General features: G+C 39.5%; 1 protein-coding gene across 2 annotated transcripts in view; it reads left to right on the forward strand.

Annotated features, from left to right (window-relative positions):
• The window catches only part of PDK3 (pyruvate dehydrogenase kinase 3), a 1,115,542-nt gene that overhangs the window by 1,045,714 nt on the left and 55,932 nt on the right, over positions 1-13,896 (forward strand). The window lies entirely within an intron of this gene.

A 13,896-nucleotide genomic window follows, 5' to 3' on the forward strand; every position in this document is an offset into this window, starting at 1 on the left:
CCACGAAGCCTTTGATTCAGTTATGTGGAATTTCATATGGGGTTTTATGGAGGTTCTGGGATTTTCAATGAAGTTTTATTCATAGGTATGGACTGTTAGATGTACATCCATCAGCACAAATCTGGTCCCCTCAAGCTTTATCATCAATAGTCGATATTAATTGTGGTACCAGGCAAGGCTGCCCATTTTCTTCTCACCTACTTGTAATCATGGCAACTGCTATAGACTCAATCCTGTTTCAGCAAAATAAGGACAAAGGTGTATCTCTGCTGACTACAGAACATATATTCCCCTCATGGTTTGCCAGCTATTGCATACTCTGGGTTATAGATGCTATCAAAACATAAAACCTATCATAAAAATGATGGAAGAAGTAGTGCACTACCCCTGGTTAAATTAACACACACAAAAATCAAGCTTATGCTCAAAAGTCAATAATATTCTCATTAAATGCTTTCACAAAGCAACAGCTAAATAAAGGAAAAGAGCTACCACTCCCTATGGTTACAGAAATTAAATAATTAGGGTCTTTGTTGGATTTGGATGTGGTAAAACTAATATGAAATAACACCAAGCCCATGCTACTTGACCTGCAAAGTAAAACTGAACACGTAAAACATAATAAACTGCCATTTCTGCATAGACTCCAAGCCATTAAAATGCTCCTGTTGCCAAAAAATAGTATATTTCCTTAGACACATTCCCAGAATCACATTTACAGGATTCATTAGTAGATGTCCAATAATTTTTGGTAGCTTTCTTTGGGGTGGAAATAAGGATAAGTAGGAAAAAACTCTATATTAAGAAGAGTGAGGCTGGTCTAGGGCTTCCGGGTCTATATCATATGAGTGAATCGCACAAATTGCAAATTCTCATAATATCGAACGTACCGGACCTTGAACTTCCTATTGTGGGGGACGGCTCCGCTAAATATATATTCCAACTCCGAGATCGCACCAGTGAGGAAAGGGCAAATATCTCATTCTTCACTGTACCGCAATCTCAGAAAAAGCACTTCGAGGTCTGGTATGTTCGATATTATGAGCATTCGCAATTTGTGTGATTTACTCATATGATATAGACCCAGGGCTTCCAAACTGTTTGCATATGGAGCCACTAGTATAAGATGTTTTGCACATAAAACAGGATCCCAACCCTCACCAAGTAATACAAGGTTGTGGTATAACAATCTATCCAAGCTGACAACAAGACATTATGCTGGCACAGCTGGGTGCCCACAGTCATATACCATGTCAAGCAATCCAAGCTGGTGGCAGTATTTACAAATAAAAGGTATATTAGCATGATATGAAAAAGACATAAACACATAACCTTGTCCAATGTATAGAAATAAAGAGTGAAAAATCTCCCTAAAATAGCAAAGATATATGATAGGGAATTAGAAACTGTTACAGACGTGCTGAAATGGAAGTGGAAATGCTTTTTTTTACCAAAGGAAATAACAGAAGAGGAATAGAAAAAGAGAGTATAAAAAATCCAAAGCCCCATGCACTGTTCAAGGTTAATTCACTAAATACATTATATAACTGGCAGCAGGCCTCCGTAACATTTAAGAAGTTAGGTGTAAACAGAGAAGGATATTGTTGGTGATGTCTGAAAGGTGGAGCAGATTATATACATATGATTTGGTACTGCCCACAAATTACCACTAAATGAGATGAACTCAGTGCAGGAGTCTGTGCTGCTATCATGTGTGAGTTAGCAGTAGAAGACATTCTAAAGGTATGGTTACTTGGTATAACATCAATGACACATTATTCCTGCAACTGTTAAGTATTGGGTACGAAACATAGTATCAACGTGGCAGGCAATAGTTTTAGTAGCCGAAAAAGTGTCTCAATAAACTGGGTTAGCAAAGTTCACACAATGAGTGATAATTTCAGAACATGGCACAATAAGTACCATGACATAAAGCTATGGTTGTTAATCTGGTGTACACTTTCATATCTTTTTAAAGAAAAACTATTCTAGTTAGAAAGCATTTATTTTTTGTATTTCTTTTTTGAGTAATGCAAGCTATAATAATGAATTGTACTAAATTATGGCTAGCAAAATTTTTAAATTTATAGTAAAATTATTAAATCAACGTATTAGATGGTATATTAATGTCTGTAAAATTGCAAATGTATGGAGAAAGAGATGCCAACTGTATTTACTGTAATATGTTTTGGTCATTGATCTTTCAATAAAAGCTTCTTTATATTAAAAAAAGAGCAGGTTGCATATTGTGAGCATGTGTGCACAGAAGCGCTTGTGTGTGTGTGTGTGTGGGGGGGGGGGTGTATGTAAGACATTGAAGTCTATGTCACTGAATCTACCTTTCTTTTTGTCCTTCAGAGCAATTGTTATTTTGAGCTGTTTTTCTTACAGTTGGTTTTCCCTTACATTCGTCCAGAGAATTTCATTATTGTTATTTCTTTTCTCCCTCTCCTTCACCCTCTACATCTAAGGAAAAAGTAATTTTGTATTGCCTCCATGAGAAGTAATGAGGGTACAGGGCACTTTTGTCTTTAAGCTGTCAGTGACTGATGAATATTACTTTCGAGGTTCTCCTGTCCTTTGTGTGTTATTGGGGAGCTTTCTTTGGAATTCTGAAATATTAATATTCCATTTATATAAGTGGTCTGAGAGTGGCATTGTCAATTAATCCATCATTTGTGCTCAAAGGGTTGACATGCACTGCTTTGATTCAGAAAATACAGATCTGGTGCCAGGAATGATCCTCAGGTTGATTGTTAAGATTTCCTTTTCTTGCTGTTCTCCCCAAAACTAGTTTGGCTATCTTTTCTCTTCATCTCCCATGATGAAGGTCATGTACCTCCTAATGATGCATGCCGTGGGGCTATGCACTGCACTAGGAGATGGACCATAGCCTGTATGAGCAGTCATATTCTTGCCACTTACACATTTCATCTGTAGAACCTGAAGTTTTTGTAGAAAATTTCTTGCACCCAGTGCTTACGAAATACAAGCCAACAGAGTATTTTTGTGGTCATCAGGGCATGAGGCATTACCCAGAGTGGTATTTTCTATTGTCTGATGAAAGGCCATTATGTAAAGTATTGCTATACTACTGTAAGTGCTATGTCTTGTATGCTGGTGGATGTTGAGAGTGCCAAGCACAGGAATCAGCAGGAGGGTCTGTCACATGATCTTAGGCCAGTACTGGAGTACTTTAAAAAGGCAAAGAATATGAAAGTTAAGCATTAATCATAGCCTTCTGGATGCAAGTCCATCCCTGAGATCGCTTTGTGGACCTAGCCTGTCAGCAGCTTTCTCAAGGTTAGCAAGGTGTCAAGTTTGTAACCATCCTCTGCTTCAGTAGATAGTGACATGCATAGCAGCACTATATTCCTGCCAGTCACTTTAGGGAAATACAGTCTGGATTTTAACCAAGTCCCATCCCTTGGCGAGGTATCCAGAGTCTGCCTGTGGCCAGCCTTATGTAAGAAAATAGTCCATTGACTCACCTGGCAGGTTTTCAACTGTTCCACTTGGGACCAAGGACTATTTTTCCCATGCCTTTTCCAAGGCCCATCAAGGCTTAATGACTCAGGGTGAGAGTATCCACTGGGGCTACCTGTATCAGGGCTTACAGGTCTGGCCCTTGACATCTTCCCAGTTGTTTGATATGGTTGAACCCATCTTTGTGGTAGTTGGAGCATATTGTTAGGGAGCATGGACTAATGTCAGTGCCAGATCTGCCATGCTATGCCTTCACTGGAAGTCCCCCCCCAGAAATACATAAATAAGTATCTAGAGCAAAGAGCATCTGCACTGAAGAATATAATTTTTGCAGGTTGGAAACATCTGGTTACCACTCCATTTGCTCCCTAGAGGGAGTTTGAGGTGTTGGGCAGGAGGGTGTTTCCTTTTTCATGCTAGGGGTTACATCCCTCAACTATTTTTCTCACCTGTTTAGGTTCCAGTCCTACCAAATTCTCAAAATCCTTCCTAACTGTGGAGGAAAAGACTTAGTTATGATATAGTTTTCTAATATTTTGGATGTACAGACTGGAAAAAAGAAGACATGATCAAATTATGCATCATTGCAACTGTGCCCAAGAGTGTGGTGCATGACAGTTTGCAAAGTGTAAAATAAAACAAAACATACAGCCACATATTACTCCACATGCACACAAACACACACACACACACACACACACACACACACACACACACACACACACACACACACACACACACACACGCTATAGATTTATGTACTGTACCTTTAAAAGAAAATTACAGCATAAATGCCCAAATGTGCCCCCCCACCACCACCACCACCGTACACAGTCAACATTTATTTAATAATTAATAATATTCTAGGAAATTCATTTTAGTGATTGCAAGAAATACTATTGGGACTGAAAAGAAATGAGTGAGCTCCCTGCCTCATTCTCCTAACTATACCTGTAAGTAACATAACACGTGGAATAAACCGTAAATAAAATACTAATAAAAACAGCAAATATGGTCCAGGCAGCAACAGGAAAATGGTTGTAGAACAGTTCTTTTAATAAAAAAAGAACTGTTCTGCAACCATTTTCCTCTTGCTGCCTGGACAGTATTTGTTGTTTTTATACCTGTAAGTAGTCATGCAGAGTAGTAGAAAATAATTGTTCTTGTGGAAAGATCTTCAACACGTTACCCATACACATTTCTAAAAGATCCTTGTCTCTTACACTGAACGTCACTTTCTGTCAGTAACTGTAGCCACTCCACCTACCACAAGCTTCCTTTTACACTGGATTTGAGATAGGCCATGTTAGACAGTCATGTATTTATTAATGGCTTAACTGTTTACATAATTATAAAAAAACACCCATTTATTATTAATGGTGCAACTGTTTACAAATGAATTTAAAAAACACTTATTTTAATATGCAGTTTTTGCCCCTATTAGCTGACTGTGGAAGAGGCTGTGTTAGATATGGGCACCTTTCAGGTAGCCTGTGTTCTTTCTTCATACAGAAAAGAGTTCCTTTATGTTATCTCAAGGTTTGTCATATTCCTGATGATGTGCTGTGACAAGGGTGAACATGTCTACTGTTGCTCTGTTTTATGTTACTATTACAGCATTTTCCTGCTTTTTGTTTCTTGAACAAATGTTATTATTTGAACAACAGGTTAAACTGTGACTACAACTTCTGCATTAGGCTAAATGTGGCCTGCTCTAATTTTGACTGTGCTAGTACTATGGTTAGGGCAGCAAGCTGGCATAGCTCAGGTTCTCTATATTTTATTATGAGCCTTGACAGAGTATTCTGGGTACTGCCTTCTGCACAGAGTCCTGTTTTGTCAGCTATGTCATCACTTCTTTGAGGCTCTCCAAAGAAGGAAATGGGCAGCTATCACTGTGGACAGCCTATAAGATCTACTCCATTCCCCTACTTCATGCAGGCAGTTTTGGCAGCAATCTGGGATTGTCTGTGGGAGGGCAGGTGGTCCTTAGAGTTCAGAGCTCACCTCAGCTTAAAGTGCCCTTACAAAAATGGTCATGCGTGACCACATTATAGAGCTTTCTTTTAGGTCCTTCTTGAGAAAGTCCATGACTCGGACATTAAGCTACTCCCCTAAAGCTCTTAGGGCAGGCCCAGTCTACATCAGAACATCCTTCAAAGAGCCTGTCTTTCCTTGCAAGGTCATAGCTAGTGTTAGGCAAAGGATCAGCTGCCCTGGACACAAGGTATTAGAGGGTGCTGAAGTGCAGTACCAGAAATGAATACCAGTATTACATTTGCAGTTATGGGTAAAGAATCTCAGTACTTTGTGTGTGGTATTTAGCGGTAACAAGCAGTTTGTTACAGTTTTTATAGAAGAGTTTTTTTGTGTTGGTCCTCAAATTAGAAAGGACCTTTTTAGTCCTTTAGTCCTCTACTTCCAGTTGAAAGGGGTGTCAGATCAGAGAACTAGCTATGGTTCTACTCCTTTGGAATAATATGAGGGGCTTTACTCCCTCCTTTTCTTAGACTGCTTCCTCTTCTTAGTTACAAAAGGGATGGAAGACACATCCCATTCTGGAACTCTGTGACTTCAGGGAGCATGTCAAGAGTTATAGTGATTTTCCAGATGGTGATGTTTCTGCTTTGACAGGGTATCTGAATAGTTTCACTGGACTTGATGGACACCTTCTGGTATATTAGCATCTTGAGTTCACACTGTTCCATGCTGGGTTGGTTACCCCGTTCACTACAATGTATTGTTGTTTAGGACTCTCCTTTGCATGCATATTGTTTACCAAGGCACTGACCATCATGTTTTAGACCTCAATGGAGAATTACCTCAATATGTTCCCTTACCTGGATGACTACCTTCTGATGGTTCTGGTTAAGGACTGAATTATAGTGTTGCTGGCTTGGGTACTTCCATAGTTGCAGGTCCATAAACTGGAAGACTGTAATGGTTGCCTTTATCAGGGCAGAGCCAAGTACTCTTAATTTGCTGGTTATTCATGCACACAGAGAAAGCTCAGGAGATACAGTCCTTGAAAGCTTAAGGGAGGATGTAGCAGCTGTGATCTTCATGATACCCACTGCATGCTTGAGGGTGCTGATATTGCAGTGGACTATGAGGTTTCAATGGCTACAGTCACCACATGCTATGTCTTCTGGTAGAGGACCTCTGCACTGGGTTCTGGAATGGTAAACATGTCCTACCGATCTCACTATGGGTCTTTCCCTTCTTGCAGCCAGACCTATACCAGACTGATAATGATGTGTGCTTTTCTAGAGGGTGGGTTAGTAGCTCAACTCCTCCTTGGTTCAGAGAAAGTATTCCATTTTGAAAGGGGGAGAGTACTATATATAATCTGGGTCTATATCGCTTCGTTGAAGACTGAAAATATTGAAGCTGATATGGTCAGCACCATATCAGTGAAAGTGAAAGACATTGAACATTTTAATGGAAATCTCCGTAAGGGGAGATTTTCATTTACTGCAATGTAGTGCGATCTCGGAGTTGGTATATTTAAGTAGCTGGGGTGTTGGGTGCACAGCCCCCCACATGGGAGATGCGGGGGGCGGGGCTTGCCCCCCTGCTTGCAATATTTAGTTGTTTTCTTTTTTTTCTTTTTTGTTTTCTTTTTTTATGTTTGAAATTTCAAAATATCGATGATATGGTGTCAATCATATCAGAGTCGCTATTTTGAAATTTCGATGATGTGATATAAATGCTATAAACCAGCTAGAGCAACATACAGTGTTTTTTGTCTCCTGGCACTAAAGGCAGACCTGAGGCTAGAGCATCTCCTATTTTAGACCAACAGCCAGTCCTGTATGTAATACCTAAACAAGAAGGTCAACGTGCTGCTGTACCTCCCACTCCTTGCAGAGAGGTGATGTGAGTCTTCAGTGGGTCATTGTAAGACTACCTTTACAGTTGTTCATAATGGGACAGGAAAATATAATGACAGATTCAATGAGCTGCTCTATCAATACTTTTTAGGCCCTGTCGATTTGGCAGTCTTATCTGTTCGTGGTCTTCTGGGAGTGGAGCACCTTGTGACTGACCTGTTCACCACCTTGGAGAATGTAATCTCCTCCTGTTTTATTTCATTTCATTGGGGGAAAAGGAGGGGGTGATCAAGGCACTCACCTTGAAGGATTTATGCCTTCTCACCATTCCTTTAGAATCTGTGCCTCATCACAAAACTCACAGAAGGAAGACCAATGTCTAACTCTCTGTCCTTTGTTGGCTAAGAAGAGACTGGTTTAAGGCTCTCAGGCCCTGGTCAGTACAGGAAATTATCCTGGTATAAGCTAAGGAAGTTTCCCATCCTTCATTTGGTGCAACAGCTGGCTACTTTTCAAGGAGTAGCCGTAGTTTAGATCCCTTGGTCTCAACCAACTGGACAGGATGCCTTCCACTTGTCAGACGTATAAGTGGAAGAAGTTCTCCTCTTGGGTGCAGATTTGTCCTATTCTATCTCAGCTGGTTAGCTGGCAGGTTGCTTTGACCTGCCTGAGACACCTTTATGATTTGGGTCACAGTTATTTGTTAGTTAAGGTGCAGATCTTCAGCATTTCTTCCTATCATGACCTGAAAGAAGGCAGCACCGGTACAGCACTAGCTGGTCAAGCACTTTCTTAGAAATGTTTTACATATCTATCCTTCTTTAAAGAATGCTCCTCTTTGCTGGGACTTGAACTTCATTAATGATGGCTTGTCCATTTCCTTTTCATGCCTACTAGTTTGATGGCTGTGAAGTTCATCTTTTGACAGACTCTTTTCTTGATGGCCATCATCTCTGCTTGCAGGATTTCAGAATTTCAGGCCCTTATTTGTAGGGTTCTATATTTGGTTTTCACAAAAAGTTAGATGGCTCCTTAACAATAACCCTTCTTTGCTTCCCTAAGTAATGTCAGAGTTGTCCTTAATCCATTCTGTTTATTCATCTGTGTCCTTTGTTAGGGGTTCACTAATATGCACCACCAGCACAGAATTTACCCAAAGAGAGTGTGTGAATTTGGGAAGTTGTAACAGCTGTTTGTCTCCTTTACTCCAGGGATGTAGAGGCTTTTATTTTCTAAGCAAAACCTTTCCAAGTAGCTTGCTAACTTTATTGTATTGTATTTTACCATCAGTCAGCCAGAGCAGTTGTCCATTGCAAAACATTACTGTCAGAGCCACCACCAAGGGTGTGTGTGGTTTCTTGGAGGTTCATAAGTACTTCTAGTGCTTGCTTCAGAATGTCTGTGCTGTAGGCACATCTGCTGCCAGTTGGTCAATAGTTCACACTATTACCAGGCTCTACTGCTTGGACCATGACTCCAGCCGTCAGGCTTCTTTTGGCAGACTGAAGTTAAAGGATTTGCCCATCTGAGATTTTGTTTTCTGAACCTTCTATAGCTCTTGCTTTTTGAGAGGTACTGTTCTTTCCAACAGTCAACCCTCTGAGGGGGGCTCTTGAGTATCACATGAAACAGATATGTACCATTACCATGTTAGATGACAAACTGTAAATGGACAGGCCAGTATTATAGAAAATGACTGCATGGATGGTTTCTGTTTGCATGCTGACAGTGATGTGATGTGTCTAGCCTTTTTTTCTTCACTGTTGTGCTATCATAGAATTTATTCAGTAAGGTAGATGTTCATTATTCCCACTGCTGCAGTAGTCTATGGGTTGTGTCTTGTCTAGGACGCAGAACATCTTCCACAAGCCCTGGGTCCCTCCCTCAGATCCACTCATTAAGAGGGAAAATCAGAAGTTGGAGTGGAACATCTTCAATACTTTCTTGCTGACGAATGAAGGAGTAGCTTAGAGGCTCCACAAAAGCATCAGTGGGCACTAGCTCCTTTCTCGGGTAGATAAATTCCCTTTAGGGAATTCTTTGTCACAGAAAATGTATTATTGATATATTACTATATATATATATATATATATATATATATATATATATATATATATATATATATATATATATATATATATATATATATATACACATATATGTTTATTTAGATATTTAGAACCAAATTTTTTTTTACTTTTATTATTTTCAGTAGTTCTAGACCTTTATAAAAACTTGTTTCCTGTTTGGAACTGCTATATTTAGCCTTGGTTAGGTTGGGAGCTTATTTGATGAAGAAATGTACTGCTTATGCAAACTCTTCTAATATTTTGCAGGTGTTTTGTGTGGGGCAGAGTTTTACATGGGCAGAGACATCATCAGAACATGTAGTAATAATTAATGTTAATGCTGTGACAACTTACCGGCCATTTTTCTGTCAGGCTATTTTTACTTCTTTGCATTATTGTTAGGAATTTATGTTATAGCATGTAGGTTTGGTCACACTTTGGCAACTCACCTGCCATTTTTTATATTGCACTAAATTTTAATTATAAGAAACTTTCACATGATTTTAGTGTAATGCCGTGCTTTTATAGGGTATGTATTGTTTATGTTCACACTGTGACAACTTCCCTGACATTTGTTCTGTCAGTCTGCTTTTACTTGTAAAGGATGCTGACAGAATTTTAATGTACTGCTTGGGCATTTACTGGGTATGTGTGGTGGGGTTTTCTTTTATTCACTGAAAACTCATTTCACTGAATTTCAATTCACCCTCAAAAAATCACTGAAAGCTCAAATCACTGAAAACTCATTTCATTAAATCTAAGTACTGTTGGGCAAATAAAACGTGTATGCCTCCCCCCCCTGCGATCCTGGAGTTAGTATATATATAGTTATGGGGGCGTAGGGGGCACATCCCCCCACATTGGAGGGTGTGGGGTGTAGCTTTTATATTTATGAATCTTATTTCACTGAAAGCTAACAATATAAAACCAAAAGTAGGTAGGGGCTACACCCCCCCAACTATATATACTAACCCCAGGATCGCACTACAGTGGGGAAAAGGGCATATATGTTTTATTTGCCCAACAGTACTTACGTTCAGTGAAATTAATTTTCAGTGATTTGAACTTTCAGCGATTTGGTGTTAGTGTTTTGAAATTCAGTGAAATGAGTTTTCAGTGAATCAAAGTTAGACCCATGTGGTGAGTGTGCATCTGGTGACAACTTGCCTTCCATTTATTCTTGTCAGACAAATTTTACTTCAAAGGTGTTCTAACATGATGCAGTATACATCTCGTACATTTATGCATCACTTGAGTTCACTCAATGTCTGCTTACCTGATATTGATTTTTGTCAGTCTAAATTTACTCGGAAGGGATTTTTGCTGGATTTAAATTTACTAGGCATGTATTGTGAGTGTTCACATAGTGACATCTTTCCTGCAGTTTATTTCTGTCAGACTAATTTTACTCTTAAAGGGTTCCTGACAGGATTTTAGTATACTGCCTGTACATTACAGTGTTCTAGAGACTTTACCTTTAGGGATAAGTATGTGTGCCGCATGTGTAAACTTTAGACTACTTACCTTCCAACTGACATGTTCCATTGATTTTAACTGCATCCTACACTTTCTTCTTGGCCACAGCAAGGATACTTAACCCACTTCTGCAAGTCTGACTTCTGCAGTTCCTAGGAAGAAAATAAAACGTATCTGAAAGTCCTTGCTGTCTATGCAGGCAAAATCTATACCTCAGCCTATAGTAGGTGTTGCGGCAGTGGCCATTCCAACTTAATCTGGTGTAGTTCTTCAGGCCACATGAATCAGGGATCAATCACATCCTCTTTGACTGTGTCCAGTGTCTGAGTCCAAGCATAGGAGAAATGGGACATGGAGTTTCTCTAGGGAATGCTACTGGATGCAGCCAGGGGAAGTGTCCTCTTGAAGAGGCCTAGAGTCCTATTAAAGATGATTTTTTACCTTAGTAAGGGGTTGTTACAGACCGTCATGCCTGGTACATAACAATACCTCTGACAGGCCAGTCAAAGTTTTTCCAGAGGAAGTCAAATCAGATGAATCTGACATACACAGAGAGAGGGATTCAAACCCTACAGATTCTTGACACCAGTTCTGTGATACGTAAGCAAATGATCCTAGCAACCACCTTAAGAGGTGTTTCTTTTCTTGAATTGATGGGGGTGAATGAGGTGTCTTTTTGGGAACATTTTGAAGCTCTCACTATATTCATGACTGTTTTCATAATATACTATAAGTAGATCTAACTCATTCTATGCCCTTTTCTCCTCTAGTGCCAGCTTTGGAGGAGTTATATGTTACACTCCCTGTTTCAACCCTGATTCACAATCTACAGTCCCCATAAAAACAGAGAGGTGATGGACTGCTGTTACCTTCCAAGCCTTACCCTTTGGATATAGAGGGAAGGTTTGGAGACAAATTTTAACATATTTCAAGTAGCTAACCCTGCTTAAAATTGTTGTATAATTGTGCTGGTCTAGGATTCCCACTTCTGCTCTGTTTGACTAAGTATACCTGAATAAGTTGTCAGAAATCTTTTAGGCAATCAGTTTTCAAATCCACCAAATGTATGCCTAAGAAACAACTAGAGATGGCAGAAAATTACATTCACAATATATAACCTTTGCAGTAATGGTACAGTTTACAGTTTCAGGATGGTTAGGCTAACATGCCTCATTTTTTCAACCTTACCTCCTGCCTTTATCTCTCAAAACCTGTTCCAACAACGAACTTCTCTTCCTGAACCACCTTTAACCTCTGTGAGTCTGTAACAGTCTGTTTTACTCCTTTGTAATAATGCTGGGTAGCCCTTGAAGGGTCCAGTTTGAGTTTGTTTCAATAGGAAAATGACAGCTTCATCAGCCTTTTCCAGGGTTTCAGTGAGAAATGTACATGTGATGCAAAATTCTCACATTTAGCCTGCATTACAAGTTGTACCATTAATCTGAGACAAATGATGGCTTTGCAGTGACAGTCCATTTGAGTATGTTGAGAGAAGGTCTAACCAATTATGAATCCAAATATCTTAAAATTCAAGAGAAACAGAAATGGAGGAAATTACATATCAGAATTGTGTTACATGCTTAACATAACAATGGATGTTTTCCCCATTTCTATCTCCAGCATTATTTAATACTTTCCCTTAGATCTTTAGTTGCTTTGCATTTTTATACATGCCATTATTTGTGCTACAATAGTCTGTTGGCTGGTTTTATGGTGCTTGCTTTGGAGATAATTAAGACAGCCTGTGTGGTCCTGTGATTCTTGGGAGTAGAAAATGAAAGGAGCTAAGGAAGTGCAGGTCCTGACTTTATGCACAGTGAATAAAGCATTCCATAATGTCATGGCTCTATCAGAGAATGACTTTGTTAAATCTTTAGTAATGCCAGACAAAGGCAATGTCTTTAATGTGCTTTTAGGATTCCATGATGATAGAGACTGCCCCGCGTGTCTCATTGCAGACTACTCTGGGGATACTAAAGCTATTTCTGACATGCAGGAAAAGGATAATGTGGTATGTAATATAAGAAACTCTGACTTCCTAGATGACTTACAGACCATGCAAGGTCAGGTGACCAGTAAAGTGTCCACAGCTGGACTGTGCACCCAAATGTGTCAAGTTCTGATCCCGAAGAGAAGACAATACTTCATACCTACTGATATGCCAATTACCTTAGAAAAGTACTTTTTCGAGGTCTTTTAGGAAAAAGGAGGTTAGATTGATTAAATATGTGTAGAGATGAACTAGGATAATTGAGAGGTGGGAGAAAGCTATAAGCTGAGAGGAGTTTGGATGAGCTAAACATATAATCCTAGGAAGAAAAGAGGGAAAGGAATGTTTGGATATGCAGACTGATTAAGTGCAAGAAGGATGGAGGCTGCTGAAGAGAAAAATAGATGTAATTGCAGAGAGCGCCACTAGTAATTAAAGGGGGGACTTTGAAGTCTTTTATAAGGGAATATTTCTTCTTATTGAGGGTGGTAGGACTTTGGAATGGCTAGCTGGAAGAGGTGATGGAACAATGTTTTAAAGAGATGTATCCAATATTTATGTAAGAAGGATGGATGGGTGTCAGTGTAGTGATTAAAGAATTACATCCATCCATTTTCAGTACTTATTTTATTTATTTTATCCAATTCACAGTCATGAGACTCAAAGCATATCACAGCAAGAAACAGGCATAAAACAGAAAACAACCCTGTATGGAATACAGGTCCACTGCAAGATATAGACACACACACACACACACACACACACACACACACACACACACGTATACACTCATCCATTGCTAGATGCATGTGCATGTACTCACAAACACACACACACACACACACAGTAATTTGAGTATCTCCAATTAAGCTACCTTCATACTTTTTGGATGAGGGGCAAAGCTGTAGCTTCGTGTCAAAATCCACATAGAGGCACGGGTGATATGCAGACTTTTCAAGAAAGGCAACTCGGCTAGGAATGGAACCAGAGAACTAAGATTTTTGAAGCTGAAACTCTAGCTGCTATACCACAGTATTTTTCT

The sequence above is a fragment of the Protopterus annectens genome, chromosome 5.part0 (assembly GCF_019279795.1).
Source record: "Protopterus annectens isolate FY-2018-M chromosome 5.part0, PAN1.0, whole genome shotgun sequence".
Classification (NCBI taxonomy): domain Eukaryota; kingdom Metazoa; phylum Chordata; order Ceratodontiformes; family Protopteridae; genus Protopterus; species Protopterus annectens.